Source organism: Mytilus trossulus, chromosome 14 (assembly GCF_036588685.1).
Source record: "Mytilus trossulus isolate FHL-02 chromosome 14, PNRI_Mtr1.1.1.hap1, whole genome shotgun sequence".
NCBI classification, from domain to species: Eukaryota; Metazoa; Mollusca; class Bivalvia; order Mytilida; family Mytilidae; genus Mytilus; species Mytilus trossulus.
The window spans coordinates 31,888,881-31,910,606 of record NC_086386.1 but is presented as its reverse complement, the minus strand read 5'-3'; the positions used below and the strand labels follow the sequence as shown (position 1 = coordinate 31,910,606).

The window sequence follows — 21,726 nt, the reverse complement described above, 5'->3', positions numbered from 1 at the left end:
GTATCAGTCCCCAAAACACAAAGAAATCAATTAAACCGATACAAGAATAATTGAAACGCGTTATCAGTTAGATCTAAGAAGTTAGGTTAGTGACACATTTAACATGATATAGCATTACCACGGTTATACTTAAACTCATCATAAATGCATTAATTTATATGGTCTACAAGTTCAGAAATATGGTCTGGGAAACAATGCAGTAATGTTAGTCTCATACTGATTCTTCAAAATTGTTTATCATGCGACGTTGTAAACTACACTATTCGTTCAATGCCGATGTTAGTTTTTGACATTCTAGCTACCGACAATGACAAGTCAAAATAGTGAAAATCATATGAGGAAGCTCATTTGAGGAAATTTGAACAAGAAAAATATATGAAAAAGATACATTTACAAGAACTTCAATCCTATAGACGGTTATGGTATCTCAAGTTCTTGAAATACACAATTTAAATTGAAATCGTAATGCACTTTTTCTGAGACAATTATTTTACAAGAAATTAAAAGTATGTTTGATAAATCCATACTTTTATTATCTTCAACTCTCAGCAATCTAAATCAGGAGGAACTTACTTACTATATCAAATTAATCGATTTTAGACTGAAAAAGCCATTTTGAGGTACTTAGTTTGAAAACACACGAAAAGTAATATCGTTTATTTGGTTTGTGATCACATACACTGGAAATGCTTATATTTGAATTGATATCAGCGTGAAGGTAGAGTGACCACGTACATACTTATATAAAAAAGAAACAGTGTCATGCATGCAAGAGCCGTGGTACAATTCCAAATTCGTCAATAGAATAAAAATCGTATCCAAAGCAAGCATTGAAATAGGTGTATTGACAAACAAAAAAGAAAGTCCAAACACTAACATACGAACATTAATACCGAAGCTAAAGGCTAAAGTATTTCCTTATTTGCTACTATAGATTTATATCCAGTTTTGTTGACTTATTGGGCTTAAACTTATGTTTTTAGATTTTTCTTATTTGCACATTGAAAAAAGCACCATATTATTTTTCTTCAATTTGATTTATTTCCAAGCATGTCGAAAAAGCTAAAATTGGCTTGGGAATTTTAAAAGATATCATGATTTATGTGAATCGTGACACAAGCTTTTTTTCTTAAAGAAATTGACGTATTTAATCTGAGGATATTAACTCATCCTTGTGCTATTTTTGACTTCCTGAATTGGATTTTAATTTCATTTTTATCAAAAGTTTTATTTAATTGCTTTTATGTTTTACTTGTATATCTGTGTTTTACTTTGTTTTTCCATACCTTACCGATTTCATTTTGTTTAGATATAGATATTTTGTTAAATATTGATACTGAATTGTAAATAAAAACATTCTTCCTTTTATGAAGACAAACAAGTCTTTGTATGCATTATTTATGTCACTTTTCCTTTAAAATGGGGAACTTATCTCAACACCGATGCTATAAAAAGTAAAATAACCAAAATACCATACTCCAAGAAAAAATAAACCAGAAATTCCCTTAACATATTATGGCAAAATCCAAAACTTTAACACATCAAACGAATGGAAAACAGCTGTCATATTCCTGATACAGGCATTTCATTATGTAGCAAATGTCTTTTTTTACTTAACACCGTTGGGATACAATTACTACAAAAGATTATTGGCTTATTTTGTAATTTAGTAGAAAAATGAAAATATCATTTTATAAATCTACGCTTTAACGCTTTTTATATGTGTGCCTATGTCCTAACAAGGAGTTTATATGCCTACTTCAAAGCTCTAAATCGTCACAGACTACTCATACAATTGAGAATGGAAATGCATGTTGCCATTTTTGTCCTTTACTTTAGATATCGTTTGCAAATTGGTCAGGTATTAGTTTTGGCCTGAGCATTTAAATTGTATTTGTGTTTTTATAGTGAATATGCATGTGATATTTATGAAAAGGCGTTAAACAGTCAATCAAACAAGCAAGCAAACAAACAAGCAATCAAGTAAGCAAGCAAGCAAGTAATCAAGTAAGCAAGCAAGCAAGCAAGCAAATAAGCAAGCAAATAAAAAAGTCATTAATCAAGCAAGCAAAATAACAAGTAATAAAATAATTAATCAATAAATCAACAAAGCAAGCAAGAAATCCATCAATCAATCAATCAATCAATCAAGCAATCAAGCAATCAATCTATCTATCTAGCAAGAAAGAACTAAAGCAATATATGAAGCATACAAGCACGCAAGCTATCAAGCAAGCAAGCAAGCAAGAAAGTTAGACAGCAAGCAATTTGAAAACAAGCAAGCAAGCAAACAATTTATAATCAAGCAAGAAAGCAAGAAATCAATCAATTAATCTAGCAAGCAAGCATTCATGCAAAACAACCAACCAATATATCAAGCATGCAATCGAGCAAGCTATAAATTAAGCAAGAAGCAACAACTATATCAAGCAAGCAAAGCAAACAAGCTTTCAATTAATCAAGCAATCAAACCAGCTATCATGTAAGCAAACAAGAGAGCAAGCTATCAATCAACCAAGCAACAAAAGCAAGCTATCAATTTATCAAGCAATCAAGCAATATATCAACCAAGTAATCAAACAATTTTTCAATCAAGAAAGCAAGAAAGCGAGATATCAAGCACTTTATCAATCAATCAATCAAACAAGAAAACAAGCTATCAATCGCTTGTTCCCTTAAATTATTGGCATAATTTGTGATATTATATTGAGTTCATTGTATGACTTATCAATTCAATAGCATTCCACACATACATGTTATATACGAGCAAAGTGTTGATTCAGTGCTTTTTATCTGCTTTTAAAAGTCACTGAATGTATTTTTTTTTCTTTAAAAAATCTATCCAATTCTTTATCTATCTATCAACGATGTTTTATTTTATGAAAATGCAAGATAAAAATGTTTTCAATAATATTCATATTTTCGGCATTGTCCCTAAAGATAACGTGTTGACGGATATCTGGCTGATTCGACCATACGAATACGTTATTATAGTATGGCCGATTAATTTTTGAAGGGTATTATTTTAACACATGTGACATAGATCAATTTACAATCAACAAAGCAACAAATTCTGCTTTGGTATTGTTTGTAGAATATGTTCCAACCTGATACGATTCATCTTTTAAGCTTTTAAAATTCAATAAATTATAAAACTACAAGGTTCGTTTAAATTCTTCTATGATGAAGCAAACGTATCTGAAGGGCCTTTAGATACTTTTTGAACAGAAATAATTCCGCTTTGATGACTATTTTCAGTACTAGTCTGTAACTTATCGAAAATTATCATAACTTTGGCTTTGAAATTTGACCTTTTAAACAATACACGGGTGGTCCTTTGTTGGCAAACTTTTTTGACTTTGAATGGTTGTCTTAACATTTGGCAGTGGTCCCTCAATACAATGCATTGATCCTTCATATCAATATGTTTAATAATTTAGAAGGTCGTGTGTAGACTTTATGTGGACACTTAAATCTTTTAATTAGTGTAATGAATACTTAGATATAAAATGTCACTTTATAAATTGTATATCAAAGACGTTATTCAATAGGTAAGTCCATAATATTTATATCTTATTAATATCTACTGAGGATTCCAGAGGATCCAGTCATGCTGATGTTTTACCAAACATTTGTTATGGGGAAATTTGGACAAAAATTATAAATTCCAAAATTTGAAGCATTCAGCATTAAATTGATGTTTCCCTGTGAAGGTATGCTGATATAACGTAAACTAATTATAGAGTATATGAAAGTTTACCCTTTCATTCCTCATTATTTGAATGCCAAGCATTTTTAGTGTTTTAATCCAATTAAAATCTAAATAGCATTACAATGTTAATTCGAAATATTATAACCCTGAACCATGTTAAGAAATTACGCAACATTTAGCTGAAGTTTGGCTTCACGCCGAAGACATTTAGTAAAATTGCATATTTTATTTATGTTTTGTTCGAATATCTTCAGACCACTCTTGTTGAAAATATATCTTAAGTTTTTCGGCTTAATTGTTGACTTGCGCGAATCAAGCTGAATATTTTTGAAGCTATCAAAACAAGACCTTCGATATTTGATATGATCATCATATGGCTTATAACCTGCAATTTCCATCTGGTTTGTCAATTGACCTTGGTCTCAGTTTTAGAGTTCAATGACTGGTAAAAATTAATATGTTTTCGTTTTCATCATTAATTCAATATCTCAGGTGGACGTTTCGTACCTTTGATAACTATTAACATCACTGGGTCGATGTCACTGCTGGTGGACGTTTCGTCCCCGAGGGTATCACCAGCCCAGTAGTCAACACTCCGATGTTGACATGAATATCAATAATGTGGTCAATTTTATAAATTTCCTGTTGACAAAACTTTGAATTTTCGAAAAACTAAGGATTTTCTTATCCCAGGCATATATTACTTAGTCGTATTTGGCACAACTTTTTGGAATTTTGAATCCTCAATGCTCTTTAACTCTGTACTTGTTTGGTTTTATAAGTATTTTGATTTGAGCGTCAATGATGAGTCGTATGTAGACGAAACCCGCGTCTGGCGTACTAAATTATAATCCTGATACCTTTGATAACTATTAACACCACTGGGTCGATGCCAATGCTGGGTGGACCTTTCGTCCCCCGAGGTTATCACCAGCCCAGTAGTCAACACTTCGGTGTTGACATGAATATCAATAATGTGGTCATTTTTATAAATTTCCTGTTGACAAAACTTTGATTTTTCGAAAAACTTAGGATTTTCTTATACCAGGCAAAGATTACTTAGCCGTATTTGACACTTTTTGGAATTTTGGATCCTCAATGCTCTTCAACTTTGTACTTGTTTGGTTTTATAAGTATTTTGATTTGAGCGTCACTGATGAGTCTTATGTAGACGAAACGCGCGTATGGCGTACTAAATTATAATCCTGGTACCTTTGATAACTATCAGTTACAGTATATAACAATTCAACCATTACGTCTCTAGAATATCATTAGATGAAGGTGTCTGCCTAACAATCGTTTTCTTGCACAACTCATTTTTCTTTTCTTTAGAATCTACTATTTTTTTGTCAACTTAATTTGGGAAATAGAATCTTGCAAAGATAAAAAGTCAGTCTAAAAATTGTCATTTGACCGTGACCTAATTTTCGAAGTTCACTAATCAACTAATCAATTACGCGGGAAGAAATTTCTGCTCATCTTATCATGATATGTGTTTTACTCAGAGTAAACAACATTCTATTTAAATTGTAATCCGGAAATACTCCCGCATAAACATCACCTCTACCCGTAATTACTTGATTCATATAAAAGTTAAAAAAAACAACAACATATTCATGGAGACTTTTCTGTAATAACATGGAATTGGATACACATTTGATAATTTAAAAATCTCTTCCTTAAACTTATAATTCGACCCTGGGTCATAAAGTAGCACAAGAAATTATGAATCTTGTGTATGACGTCTTCGTTGAAAATTACAATAGAATAAAAAATATTAGTCCTTTTTTGTTGCATTGTAGCAATAAACCTAACACTATCATTTCACAAATAACACAAGCTATATCAGATCTACAACAATTAACATTGACTACCCACAAGTTACATAACATTTCACCAAAAGAAAAATAAGATCAAATACCACGTGACCTTGTGAAACATTATGATACTATCAACATGTCATTGTTTTGATTTCTATGTTAACATGTGCAATTACTGCACAATTGCTCATTAAAATGCGGTTGGTCTAAGATGATCGTATCACCTTTTATCGTATCTTTACTGTGTAGAATTCAATATGTTTCTTCCTCACTTCGATGTAACAGATACCACAAATTTATGAAGATATAGTGTACAAATCTTCCGAATACAATACATTTTTATAGAATATTCAGCATGGGGATATTTATAACAGATTAAATGTATCCGCATGTCATTTTTCACAGCTTGTAAAATATCAAATATACCATCACTTTTGCAGTTACAAAGACCAACTATCATATTATATTTAGCTATATTTTACAGCGTGTAGAAGTTAGATAAAAAAAACAAAAAAACAACACTTTGTATATGTGGTGCTTTCAAAGTGCAGTTTTTGTATCCTTTCAAAGCGTTTTTTTCTAATTAACCTTTCCGAGGAAGCCACAAAATGCAAAATGTTAATTGAGAGACAAAGAAGGTATAAATACTTGAAGATAATAACTTGAAAGCAGTTGACCAAACCATGTTAGGTCTGCTTTGCCTGAAGAAATATGATACAAATTGAAGGCAAATTCATGCAATGTTTGTTATATTTCCCTCGTGAGTTCTATGATAAACTATTACATAACAATAGCTCTTTCCTTGTGAGGTCTTTGTTGAACTGTAACGCCACTGTTGTTTTCACCTTATGAGTTTTATGCTATACTTAATTATGTCTTTTGGCCATACATGTATTAACTTCTCAAATCAGTTTGTCTGCAAGTGCTTTCTTTTCTAGACACTTGCAAAGGTTATTTTGTTTGCAACACGAGTCAGTCAGTTACTAATACAGAAATTATTTTCGATTTTTGCCTTTGAGGGTACATTTAACATAACTTACCTGCAGAGACAAAAACAACAAATATGAATTATATCCTTGGCCCAGATGTTCATTTCTTAAATGTTAAAAAAATACATAGTTTTGTATCCAGTCATTTGTTGTGATGCTTGTAAATTATAATTTATATTAATGCCCCAGTCTATAATGTGAAGCATCAAAACAATAAGATAATAACGATGTGTTAAAAGTAAGGGATCAAACTTCATTGATCATACAATACACTAGGTCAAAGTTAAAATAGGAATCGTGCAAAATATTGCATCATAAACATTGATCTGTCGTCTTGTAGAGCAACCCACTGTCATCTTAATGACTATATACCAATTGTGCATCTTACTCTTATGCAATCTACGTAAAAACTGTGTAAAATTTTCAGACCCTATATTTGTTTTATGTGTACTCAATAAAACCACAATGTAATAGGTTAAAAGTTGGTGTATATGTGAACAATATTGAGCGGTAGCACGGAGAAATTTCGTAGTGCAATAAAAAAAAAAAAAACTACATGGCATAATTATGTTGAGTTTTAATGTGTAACTTATAACAATAACGGTACCAATTTATCTGCATTTATCTACGTTGATTAATTTTCATAATTACTTTCGTGTCATCATGCATTGCATATTAGTATCTTTTAAGTGTTGTTGACCGCCCATCCATTAAATGAAGTCTGTATCTCACTAAGATGACTTCCCTTTTATTATAAAATGCTTACAGGATACTGTCTATACATGTACATTAGCCTTTCATCTTTTTTTTCGTATTAATTGTGGTTTCTTATTGATGTTTGCATGGTCTGTGATGACATCATTTTACTGTTTAAATCATTTTAGTATTTGCTAATAGTACATGTATTTCTTGAATATGTATCAAATATTTGCCACTGGGCGTAAAAATCAATATTATCTATTCCATTTGGATTTTAATCTTTTCTATTAGTACATATTTTCTATAAACATGCAAGCAATATTTGCCACTGACCGTAAAGCAAACAATAACCAATCAATGATATATATTTCAATTAACATGCAATAGAAGATATGGCATGCACATTTCTAATTCGGTTTAACTATATTTTGCTATGTTACTTCCCAATTGAGTTGTACCCTACAGTATTTCTATTCATACAGATATCATAGTTACAACTAATACAAGATAACTATTCTAAACCCTGACCCGACTGAACCGGACATCAAAATAGTTCAGAACTCAGCGTAATACAAACTGCTCATTGAGAACGCTCTTCATACATTGTACCATTCAAGCAATCCCTGAATATAGATTTTCTTCTCTTTCCTATCACAATGTTTAACATTATGATGATACGCAGTCTGTGTTTCCCGTTACAATGTTCTTATATGGGATCCGAGCAACTAACATAGATTTTATAGAAAATTTAAGTCATAACTTTGTGTGTCTGTGTCAGATTTGTCTCGGCATTAACACTTTCCAGCTCAATGTTACCATTATTATATTTCTTCTATCTTAATGTTTTTTAGAATTACCTTAATTAATTTTAGGCATCGTTCAAGATTGTGTCATACGTCCTGTTCTGTTCATAATTTTGATGTACCCAATTTACTTGGCAGCTATTTACAACCCTGTATTTCATGGCGGTATTTTGTGTAGGTGGAAGAAGCCGGAGATTCCGGTAGAGAACCACCGAACAGTCGTTTTCAATGTAATGCTTGCAGGAACCAGACATAAGTTAGGCACTTTTTTTTTCACCAAGTACAACACACCCTTAACTTTAAACAGGTGATAATTCCTACAAAGGATCATTTACCTCTTAAGATAAGGTGAAACTTGGGAAAAAAAGTAAAGAAACAAAATATATTTTACCCCAGATTTTTAACTAAAAGCTGGGACTATTAAAAGGCAACGTTGTTTCTTATTTTTAAAGACGTGAAATATTTGATCAGTCTTACAAATGTTCTATTTACATATTATGGAGACTTGCCAAAATACTCGGGCTTCAAAACAAAATCTGTGTCTATCTGTTCCTTATTTGTAAAGGATGATAATGATGGACACAGAGAATCATGTTATATATTATATAAGCTATTCATTTATAAGTAAAACATATCATTAAATTCACTTTGATCTAGCTACAAATATACACTTAAAAGTTTGTTTTTCGTGTAACTGCACTTAGAAGAACCATATTTGCAACATTTGAAAATAAATAAGATTTGTATATGATTAATATTGTTAAAAAGACTGTTTATTATCATATAGGTGTAATAATTGACATCTATCTCTTTATTCTACTAAAGATGTACCCAGATTACACGTCTTCTTTATTAAATTATTTGATCAAAAGCAGATAGCAAGGTGAAGTTAGTTTATTACTGATATTTTACGACGAGTTATTCAAATATTTATTTTGTTCAATGCACAAATGTAATACTAGTATATGTAACAAGGAAAGGCATGTCAATTTAAAAGGTAATAATGTGCATATATATGTGCACCTCGAATATAATGTTGTTGTTTTTTCGGAGGTAAATATGCTTAATGGAAGATCGCAAATCTTGAATATGTCAACAAAAACCAAAACACTATATATACATACCACATCTTCTTATATCAATGTAAATAAACAAAAATAAGAATTTGACCCCTCTCCTTATTCAAAATAAAAAATAATTGGAAAGCCAAATGAAGATACTAGATGCGCTCTTGTGCTAAAAAAACATGTCCTGCTAAGCTTACACCAGATATGAAGCAATTCTGTTCAGTAGTTCTTGGGAAATATCTGATAAAAACAATGACATATAAACGGGGTAATATACAATCTTCAACAATTGACAATTGACAAGTCTGTACCATCATGATACCAAAAGACATAGTAAGTAACATGTTTTTATGACCATAATTGGTTAAACGCGGTGCTTTTTTTGTCATCTTGAAATCAAAATGTTGCGGACATACGAATTTTACTGTTTACACGAGCGAATTTTGATCTGATCTTGCTTCGTAATTTAAAGTAATATTCTTAAAACCTTGTGTGTGATAATTTAGTTTGTCTTGAATATTTCAACTGACAAATTTAGTCAGAGACTGCAATAAAAGCGTGATATTTTTGCCATCAAACACATTTCTATCAAGTCGGGAATGTGAAATGTGTTTCCTTTTGTTCCAATGCAGGTTGTTTTAAACTTATTGCCATTTTATAGCCTGACTGCGACTTTTTTTTTTGGCACTATCTTTTATTTCGTACACTTTGAAATATACACTACACGTGAAAAATATGTATTAACGTTGTCATCTGTATAGAAATAAGAACATTACTAAATTTTGTGTAATGACCCTTACATAATGATATACACATTTATAGTCTATTTATATTAATTTCAGTTTAAGAGATGTAATAACTTTTTCTTTGTTTTTGAATTTGAATTTAACAGATTGATTGTTTGCTTATGATGCTAGTAAAAAATGTAGACTACATTTGAATTCTCAATGACATTCCTAACACAGGTGTACTTTTATTTAAGTAATGTAAACTTGTATATGCATCATTTACTTATAACCATTATGATACGTCTATCTTCTTTTTTTTACAAAACTACAAATTATATACAAGTAACCTGTTATTTTCTCCTTTTTTATAAGTCTTAATTTGTCTTGCAATAATTTAATTGACATTAAACGACCTTGGTAGATAAGTGCTGAATCACTACGCCAGTGACAATGACAACGATTTTTGGGTGAGAAATGGACAATTGAAAGTTTGTTTCGTTCCCCTGCTGGGTGGGGCACAACAGTTTATCGTTAATATAAAGAAACCAATAAGGAAGGGTAGTAAATTAAATTAGTTAAACAAATTATGTCGTCCTTATTCTCACAAGTGGTTAACTGTTCTATATAGAAGGAGACATTGTATTTTTGTCAAACAATGATGTAGCTAAAAATGTTCCGAAACTCTCGCTGAAAAAATGGAACGATAAATATTTTGATTTTGTCAAAGGGTGATAAAAGCCACATACTTCTTGAATACGATAAAAGTGTTTAGTTAAGTTTAAACATATTTTTTTTGCTAAAATGGATTAGACACAAGTAAATCATACTTATGAAGTCTTCTCCATAAGAGTTTCTTAAATGGTCGCTGCGCACTGTATGTCCTTAGCACTTCTGTTAGATTAATAAACACATCGTAGATACAAGTATTAAAATTGTGTACAACAGACACGCGTTTCGTCTATAAAAGACGCATAGGCTCAAATGTTGCACAACAAACAAGAGTAATCTCAAAACATGACTGCTTGCTTTTCAATTTGTTTGTCTCGTTTTTTTTATTGTATTGTATAAGTACTTTCTGAAGAAAGCGTCTTCCAAACAGTCGTTTGGAGTATTTCGAAGTTATATAAACAGATATTAAAGGAAATTGTGAAAGGAGTCGGTGTCATTTATAGCTGGTACTTCCGATTTTATTTACATGTTAATGAAAAGTAAAGCCTCACAAACACATCGGATTGTTTTAAATCATGAATGAACTTTTTAAAACAGATATAGAATTCATGAATGAGAATAGAACAGGTGAATCATGAATTCAATTTGGTTAAATGCAATTAAAAAATATATATATGTCATTCGAATTGAGAAAACATTTCAAGACTTTGTCGCCTTAAATTGTGACAGTTACACTTGTCGAAACAGAATTATCATGTTAAGGTGAAATGATTTACGGGTGATTCAGAGATTGAAAATGATGAAGATTGATTAAAAAAGTTCAATTAAACTTGGTATGTTGATAGCATCTGGGTAAAGCTCTTATCTTATAGCTATTTGTTAATTTAAGTTGATAGCCCAATGGTTGATCTCAAGTTAAGTCAACATTGTTACATTAAATCTGTAGTAGAAATTGTGATAAGCATAGAGATTCCCCTCGTAGTGAGACTCTCCATATAGTAGCCTTGTCTGATGTTACATTGCTTGCTGAATTAGATGTTTAGATATTCAAACATTTGTCATTGGCCTTCAAATTGCTTCTCACTGACATGTGGTATAATGGTGGATGGTAGTGATCTTATAAACTGCCAACCTTGCAATATATTAATGTCAAAGGACAGGAACTAGTAACTAAGTGGTTGTCTTTTTTATCTATCTAAAAGTTATTTATGTTAATAATTGTTTTTTTTAAATGTCTGTTTGTGTTTAGACTGTTGAATTTGTCACTTAGAGAGTCTTACTTTCCTTTCCATTACGATATCTTCTCACAGGTACGTGTCTCTAGCAAAAAATACTAAGTATGATTGTTTTTAGAAAACAATCTTATTTCTTAATAGATCACAAAATACCAGTCCGTCTGGAAAAAATCAAGTAAGATCAACCAGCCTTTTGAAGACCAACAAAATACATTCGGATTCATGACAAGGGATATTGTTTCAAAAACTTATCAAAAGAAATCGAAACTCAACAGGGAAACTAAAAACTCGCGAATAAACTAGAATCCGGTTGTGTTTATACGCTATGCTAATAATAATAAAATATGCCGTAGTCAGCCGCGAAACACAGTTTAAAGTTGAGTGAGACCAACAAATTCATGACAGCAAAAAGTGACGCGAGACAAACAACTTACAGTCTACGAAAACACTTCACAAACAACTTATTAAAAAATAGATATATCCTTTTTTAATTAATATTTATGTACTTTTACGGTGTCATAATTTAACAATTATTAGACAAAGAAAAAGTCATGCATACGAAAAGTCATATTTGCATTTACAAGAATCGCTTTGCTACCATTTCAATAGCCGGAAATATTATATACATAGTTTTGGGATATTAGTAGTATTGCAGTTATGGGTTCAATACCGCTATAACAGAAGTAAAAGTACACTTGAGTTCAAACTATCGTGTTGACATGTATGAAAGGCATTATAATAGTAATTGCAACGATCATGTTTTATTTGACTCCTGGCCTCTTTAAATGGTGATTTTTATTGCAAATGATTATGTTTTTGGGGTCAATGTAGGGGTACTTTTTAAATCTCAGCTCATCGTTTAAATTGTCAGATGGCTTTGTAAAATAACCAAAGGCATTTGAAAAAAAATAATCTTGAAGATTACTTGTGGTTTTAGATCAATTACATTGAAATGAGCAAGAACTATAGCTCTAATTACCCGTAAAATTATAACATTTTCATTTGAGATCACGTGAGGAAGTGGTTTATATCAAAATAAATATGGCGGTCCAAATAACTATTGTTTGTGAATGAACGTAACACGATATCCCGCAAGTCTTGAAAAAATACTATAACACAATACTTATGTTTTTACATTTGCATTATTGTTGCAAAAGTCATCAAGTGTCCATTTTGGGGGAGATTTTTATCATGTCTAATATTCAATGGAAATGCAATTTTTCTCACGTTGCAGATGTACACCTACAACTTGTTCACCTGTTTAAGATCTAAAGTCCTTTTTATTTGTGTTAAATGTGATTACTTCTGAACAAAAAGAAACGATATTCTAGACCAGAGGTCACTTTTAACTGTTTCTAATTGGTTTGGATTTCAGTAAATTATGTATAAATCACTTATTTTTTTTCAAAAACAAGACACCGGAAGCTAAACAGCAGACAACACACATTAAAACTAAGCTCAATGTCGGACTTTTTGTTATGATATTTATCAATAATTAGAAAATGTGTATCCGAGCGTAGATGATAAAAATCAAGATAGCAAATGGTAAATAAATTCCTTCAGTTTTATAGCTCGTGGAGATTTTTATAAATGACGCATTTTGTAGTCCACGAGGCCAGCTTGGTTATATGAACAATTTGTGTATTTGAAACCACGTTCTTTGCTGCAGGACTTGTATGATTATCGTTTGGAAGACAAATTTATGACTAGATATAATCTCTTAAACTTAAAACACTGTGACGAATCGTGACCTAAAACAAAAACATGTAAGGATATATTTAATGAAGATAGTTACAAAGACCTGTGCAGTTAGTTATAACAAAACATTATAGTACAGAAAAAATAAAAAAATAAATAAAAAAGCGAAACATGTATTGAATTGTAAAACGGCAGAAGATGTAGATAGAAATAAATGAAAATAAAAACTGTCATTTTAAGAATTATAATTAGTAGAACTTGAAAAGTATAAGGTACGTTGTGACAACATGCAATGCAGGAATGCTACAGCCATATAAAGCATGTATACCCTATTGAAGGCCGTACTGTGCTCTGTAGTTGTTTATCGTATTTTGGACTCTGATAGAAAGTTTTATCATTTGCAGTTATAACTATACGGCCTACGCCACTGAACAACAAACATACAAATGTAAATATATCTACGTGAAGATGATGCCAGTATTAAACATATCTTATTATTTTTGAAATGTATCATAAGTATTGAAGTCAATATTTCCCATAAAATAGGAATAGTTCTCTGATAATTTAAGTAAGATATGTAGCTTTATTAAAAACTTTTTTAAAAGTCATATGTAAAAATTATAAGTAATAGCGAAATTCAGGCGTTCTCATGATCTAGAAACTTAAATAAGCTGAACGTCAATGTTCATATTGAGTCACAGTAATTGGACAGTGGGAGAAAATCTTAATTGTTACCCACACTGGGGTGGTTCGTTTTTGTGATAAATGTAACCTGTCACTTTATGAAGACCCTCCCGTCTTAAATAAGACAGATTTAATATTTTATTTTATTTTTTTCCTGTTAACTTCCTAGTTCTTCCCACTGTTGTCTTCAAATTACACAAAATTTACATATGTTTTACAAAAATATCGTCAACTGACTCATGTTAATATGTAGGTTATATGCAAAAAATATTAATTGTGTTGGTGTTTACGAGAAAACAAAAAATAGTCAATACACAATTCATTATGACGTATAATTATGTAGGTATCATAAGGTCATCAAGATCAATATCAACAATTACTTACATCTGATAAAAAGAAATATTTTAACAGTGTTTTCATCTAACATTGTTCCTTGCGTAATTTTAATTGACCATCGATTGCTCTCGGCTGTTTTCAAAATACCCAGAGATCACTAACCGGAACTTGCGCGCAATTGTGACATTCTTTTAACAGATGCCGTTGGTGAAATTAGTTTTTTGAATAAAAAAGATAGTAAAACTAAACGTTTTGGACATTTTATCTCATCTTGAAGTGTTACTAATCTGTCATATAAATATTCATCAACAAAAAATATGATTGCTGTCAGCAGTTTATGTAAATTGTTTTCTGTGTTCACCGAATAGTCATAGTAACTTGGTGAATGTTTAGTACATTGGTTGTGGGGCGAGTTAGGTGACCAACATCATTCGACGTCCTACAGAAGGAAGACCGTAGTGTTAAAACTGATGGTTTCCGAAACGCTCCCGATAATGAACTTTCGATACATCCGGGCTTGGGACAGCCACATGCTCATACGTGTATTTGTAGTAACGATCTTCCGGGCTTGGGACAGCCACATGCTCATACGTGTATTTGTAGTAACGATCTTCCGGGCTTGGGACAGCCACATGCTCATACGTGTATTTGTAGTTTTATTTTGCGAATGTCTTGAACTTCAAAGAAAGCTTTACACATATTATACACATTATAAAGAAAACAAGACTGGTAACGCATTGACCTTAGGAAATGCATATCTGTTATGTTTTACAAGATATTTGAAGGTGTCATTTGAAAGCCAAAATCCCCCCAACGCGTTTTATCATACGCATTTAATGAAATTTATTCATGGAATTCTTGATGAATAACAAATCTTCAAACTTAAGAAATAATCTATGAAATCAATTTGAATGGATCATGACGATTTGTTTACTTTGATTATACCGTAAACACTTATAAGGCATATGTTTACAATCATTCACGTTATAAATTATATTTATATCACTCATATGGCTAGAATTATAATAATTTTGCAATATTTCGTTCTTTAACCATCTTTTTATTGATTATTAGTGAAATATGAGCCATGTACTGCTACAGGAAATATTTTCTGTAAATAAAATACAATTTAAAATCAGAACAAATAATAAAAATATTCTGGCGTATGTAAATAATAAATTTTTCATGTCACTTCTGAAAAATCTACATAATTTGATTTATTAATAAACAAACAAACAAATAAATAAAAAGAAAAAAAAAAAGAAAGGAAATGGTTCGTGTATTGAATCGTATACCATATGCGAGCATCTGGTTGAAGAGTTTTATTTTACATAGCTGAAACGAGGAAACACACTAGAAATAAGGAGAAAATCTGTATAAATATCAGTTAAGGAGCAAGCCACCATAACAACAAACAAACATCATGTATTTTGGTTCAGCATACGATCTAAAACATCACACATTTAAGTAGATATAGGAAGATGTGGTAGCAGTGCCAAAGAGACAACTCTCCATCCAAATAACAATTTATAAAAGTAAACCATTATAGTTCAATGTACGGCCTTCAACACGGAGCCTTGGCTCACACCGACTGACAACAAGCTATAAAATGCCCCAAAATTACTAGACGTGTAAAACCATTCAAAGGAGAAAACCAACGATCTAATCTATATAAAAAAGAGAAACGAGAAATACGTATTTTAAAATTACATAAACAAACGACAACTACTGTACATCAGATTCCTGACTTACGACAGATGCAAACATTTGCAACGGGATTAAACGTTTTAATGGTACCAAACCTTCTCTTTTTTTCTAAAACAATAGCATAACATCACAACATAGAAAAACACACGGTTAAAGCCATACTCGAATTTGAGAGAAGCTGCCAAATTGACAAAGGCTTCACAAATCTGAATTAACAATAAATTCCTTAATGAAAATAATAAAACTACTTGCATTCATTCAAATACATCGACGGGATTTAATACACTACCTAAAACAAAGAAATCAACAGGGGGCTTACCATATAAATGTCATAGAACAGTTCGAACACCTTGATTGTCAAATTTATAGCTGATATACATATAAAGTCACTCTATATATGTACTCTAAAACGTATATCTATCTCAATACAGTTAAAACAAGGAGAAGGAATGCTTTATTGACTAACAAGGTAAACAAATACGTACTAAAAACTTAGTAAATCATAGCATGGGGGATATAGAGACAATATGTAAGTTTGAATCATTAGTTGTAAATAAATGTCAACAGAATCGGTCTAGTTCAAAGGACTTTCCATCTTTAACACTCATCCCACTCACAATAACAATAAACTAGGGTCATATAATACCCATTCATGTACTTTTGTTTTGGGTTATCAATAATGTTATAGTAATCTTGACTCAAGTGTACTATGTTAGAATGCTTGGTCATTCATATTTGGTAGTTTGAAGTGATTATTTAGTTCATTCAGGACTGTTGAAAATTAAACAATAAAATGGCGATATAAACATTTCAAGTTTACGTGAACTATTCTATGAATCGTAAGTTTTTCTAGGAGGTTCTGACACAAAAGCAGGACTGGTATGCTCCTTCTCTGTTATGAAACTGCAGACTTAGAGTTGCAAATCATGGCCACAGAGGTGTTAGCATGTAAACCTGGATGCTTTATGTTTGTTGATTACAAGTCTAGCTTTTCAAGAGGACACTCATATTTATGCAGACTTATACTTTCGTGTTATACCTTGTTTTAAGGTGCGAAAGTTTAATAAGTGATGCTTGCGCTATAAGCTGCTTCGCTTGTGCTTTTTAAGCATGCACACATGTGAAAAGAAGTTAAGTAGTCCGTGTTAATAAAATGCCTCGAATTTCATTTATGAAAATGTTAATACAAAAGTATACATAGATGGACCAATGTACCTAACCCTATACAGATTTGCCAACTCACGATATCAGTAATATACGGTTAACAACATGAATACCATTACATTAAGAAAATATATAGATTTCAATGACCGAGATCTTTGAAATTGCACTTATATCAAAACTAAATTTTATTTCCAAAGTTTTATAGCTTAAGAAAACTAGGTTGTTGCGCGAAACCCTATGCTATATCAGTAATTAATAATTAAAAATGTTTGGCTTTTATAATGATAATGTGCATAATTATACATATATAGGTATATTCTTTCATGTTCTATTCAATTAAATGCATGTACCCTATTGAAAGAGGAATATAAGCGAAGTGCATATTATGTTTCATGTAAAAAATAAAAGTACATTCTACCTGCAAATTATCGATATATTTGGACATAATTCATAACTAGGTACAATAGTTTCTAACCAGAGTTCAGTGAAATATGAAAGATTGGTTCAAACCACTATATCATTAATACGTATGTATACGTATGTATAGAAGAAAATACTTATGACGTCCTCGCATTTATGATTACTATGTATATACAAAATAAAATTCGATCAGTTCGTTTAACAGCAAGAATTCCAAAAGTATTTCCATGCATAAGAATTACAGTCTTGACGTAATATTAATTATGGTCTCCAGAAATGTACCAAAATAATGATTAATTTGATTGTACTACAATTTCAAAGACTAGTCACCATAAATGTCCACCACGCTACATAAAATCTGTCCCTGGCTATTAGGTTAATATGTTTTAGCAATATATAATAAATATAATGGTGATTAAGGTACCACAGGTGACGAAAGGTTTGTTTTGATAATATACCATAAGATATCATGACCTCACAAAGAACAAGTATATATCCAAATGACATACCGATTTAAAAAGTACAGGTTAACATTTTACTTAAATTTTAAAAATTGAATTGCATACTACCAACTATTTTTTTACTTTATAAGTAAATGTTCATTTTCAACTTTTTCAGATAAGCTCTAGACCATTACACTAAAAGAAAAAAAGGGGGGGGGGAATGTAAGCATTTTCATCTATGTAAAAATTGAACCAACCAAAAAAGCAAACACACAAACAAACAAACATTTTTTTTTTGTATATAGCTTAGCTAATATTCATCTATAATATTTTAAACATATATAGGAAATGGCGGCTGATTAAGAAGATATAATGAGTCTACCTGATTATCTCATTTGTAAAGATGTCCTTTAGTTAGTGTGACGCTAAACATGCAGTAGGTATTTGAACATCTTAACATCTGAAAACCATAAGAATAATCATATGGTTCCTTGTTGAACATGAGAGGTGATTTAAGGGGACTCTTCTGTTTTCTGCCATTCTTACATAGACGTTACCTGTACTAGTGTTGAGCATATATGAAATGCAATCTGATTACATTGGTTGTCATCTGTTTATGTAGTTTATACGTTTTTCTCGTTTCTCGTTTTTAAATATATTATACCGTTGGTTTTCCCGTTTGAATGGTTTTACACACGTAAATTGTAGGGTCCTTTATAGCTTGCTGTTTGGTGTGAGCCAAGGTTCCGTGTTAAAGGCCATACCTTGACCTATAATGGTTTATTTTTATACATTGTTACTTGGAAGGAGAGTTGTTTCATTGGCACTAATACCACATCTTCCTATATCTATGAAAAACCGATGCATTTGTACTTTTATAGGAAGGGATTATTGTAAAGTATCAGATTTAGAAGAGTTTGTGGTTGCATTTTAAAATAACTACATGTCCTTTGTAAACGGTATTATTGATGACTATATTTACTGGTTCCTGTTTCTAAGTTGATTTTTTATTGTTTTTGTGGACGTGTTGTTATCTTTTAATCGCGATTAAAACGGTGACAAGAATGAGTATAGTCTGACACAAACTTATAACACATGATCAAATCACAATTAATATAATGTGTACGTGCATGCTTGTCCAAAATCAGGAACTCCGTCAGTATATACATGTAGCTGTCTTGGTCGTATTTTTATTTTTATTTGCTAAACGTTTAGCGGCAAATATTTCATGCATAGGTGTATTTAGCATGTGCTACAAAATGAGTCGGCCGCGATGAGAGTCGGAAATTGTAATTTACGACTGGAATAGGGAGTATGTGGAAATGTGACAGCGATTGTTGCCTTGTAACAGGCCACCTAAAGACACCTCAAATGTTCTGATCTTTAAGGAATGCTGTGCAGGGATAGAAGGACTTCACATTGGTGTATTAAATTAAGTCACTAACTTTCTTACTCAATGGTGCTTTTGACAAAGTATATGAAAACTTGCATGTTGTTTCTGACTTCGTTTACCCATTAATGATTTTCATCTCTATAGAGAAGAAGTGCACAACAGTACCGGTTGTGAAGATATATACTACACTGGTATATAGAACCACAATAAATTTGAAGTTTTATAGAGGATATACTTTGACATTACAACTGAAATACAGACGTTTGAAATATTGCATAGACACTCTCTTACAAGATGTGATTAGTTAATGATATGTCCATCCTGCAATTGTCTTCTCATATTTCTGCACGATATGACATTTATCAATTCAATTCGTGCTATATTACCGGATAAGTGCCATGTTCACCTCAAGTTAATGTTTTGGGCTGAACGAAGTCAAAGAAGTGGAACATACTAGACTTATTTGGTCAATGAAATCCCACTAAAGATTGTGTATGTCTGTAAACATATGTATGAATTCATAAATAGAAAGTACAAATTATAAAGTACTGAAATAGACTGGCGACTCTGAACACCCACTACAAGACCGTAAACAACTACGGTAAACAAATGTCATAATTTCCGGAAACTGATTTTGAAATGCAGACTTGTGTCTTTAAAACATTTTCGACAAGAAGCAGTTATTGTCAAACTCCAATAAATGCGTGTTACATTGTCATTTTAATAGCCGACAGCTCTTGATCACTGAAGAAGCCGTGACTGGACTTTCTTAATTTGCAACTTGTAATCAGTATTTTATGTATGAAAAATAGAAACAAACATGTTGTTTTCTTTGTTCTCTTTACATGTCGGTATTGTCAGCACGAACCGTATATCTGTGTTGATATGAACAGTTCAAATATAGCGTTAAATGTTCAATAAATAAAAATGAGATTAACTTATAAGGAAATAGCCTTCTTTTTCCTTAAAATTTTGAGTGATAGCTATTTTATGCCAATTGCGAAACTTTAAAATACTAGTACTTAAAAAAATTATGTAGTATTGAAAAAATTAATCTATCATTTTACCATGTGCTTACAAATAAACATACTGAATATACCATTTCCGTTTACATGTCTAAAATAATAAATACGAGAGGAAAAAACAAAAATAAACAAAAAATCGACGGCTATCCAAGGTTGAGATTTTTTGCATTATAGCAATGGCGATTATGGTGTCTTCTGTGGGAATTAAGTACTTTTTTTTAAATTATGAAGTGTCAACACTTAAAATGGAGTAACTGTGTATCCTATTTAGTTTTTAGCCGTACAGCAGTATACAAAGACAGTAGACAAGTCAATCTATTGTATTATAATAACTACCGAATAAATTGATAAAATGTATACCTAGGGCTTTAAAATGTTATTTATTTTTATGAGAAAAGAAGAAGAAAAAACAGACGGACATACAAGCAACATCATGTGTGGGCTTTATCCTAATTAATAGAAATTGTGTTTAATTAAATTTTCTTTTGTATCTGTCTTAAAAACAAGAAATTAATTACGCTACGATACTATAGTATTACATTATCCCCGTCTAAACAAATAAAACAGGTGGTCTCACTCACTAACTTGGAAAAAATAAAAGTGCAAATTCAGCTTCTGGGCCTTGATAGCCGAATGGTCTACGCAGTAAATTAATCTACTGTTTCACTAGACTGTCAACACTGAGGTTGTGAGTTCGAACCCTGCAATCGGCATGTTATTGACTATGATTTCCAGCTTCAAGACTAAGGTCGTCGGGTTTCGCTTTCTAAATCACAAAACTGGCCGCCCTGAAATTGCTAATTGTACTGAAAGAGGCGTTAAATACCAGAAGGTCAATCAATGAAACGCTCCCAGTCTGTATGTTAGGTGTTTTGTTATTACTTCAGTTGCTTCAACACTACAATTGATTGTTAACTGTATAAAAAACGCACGAACGCTTTTTGTTGACTTCAAATTACACGTGGGCTCAACTACACGCACTACGTTATTTTGTCACTTGTAGAGAGTTGTCTCATTAGAAAGCATACATCAATCTTTATATATACTCAACGGTGCCTACTCAACTATGGTGACAACCTATCTTTATACTTAACTATGGTAAATCGTTTCTAGTTGCATCAATTAACTGGTATT

The 21,726-nt window shown here is 31.4% G+C and overlaps 1 protein-coding gene across 1 annotated transcript in view; it reads left to right on the top strand.

Annotated features, from left to right (window-relative positions):
- LOC134696535 (formin-J-like) overlaps window positions 1–21,726 on the top strand; it is a 102,197-nt gene that overhangs the window by 21,346 nt on the left and 59,125 nt on the right. The gene's annotated exons all lie outside the window — the stretch shown is intronic.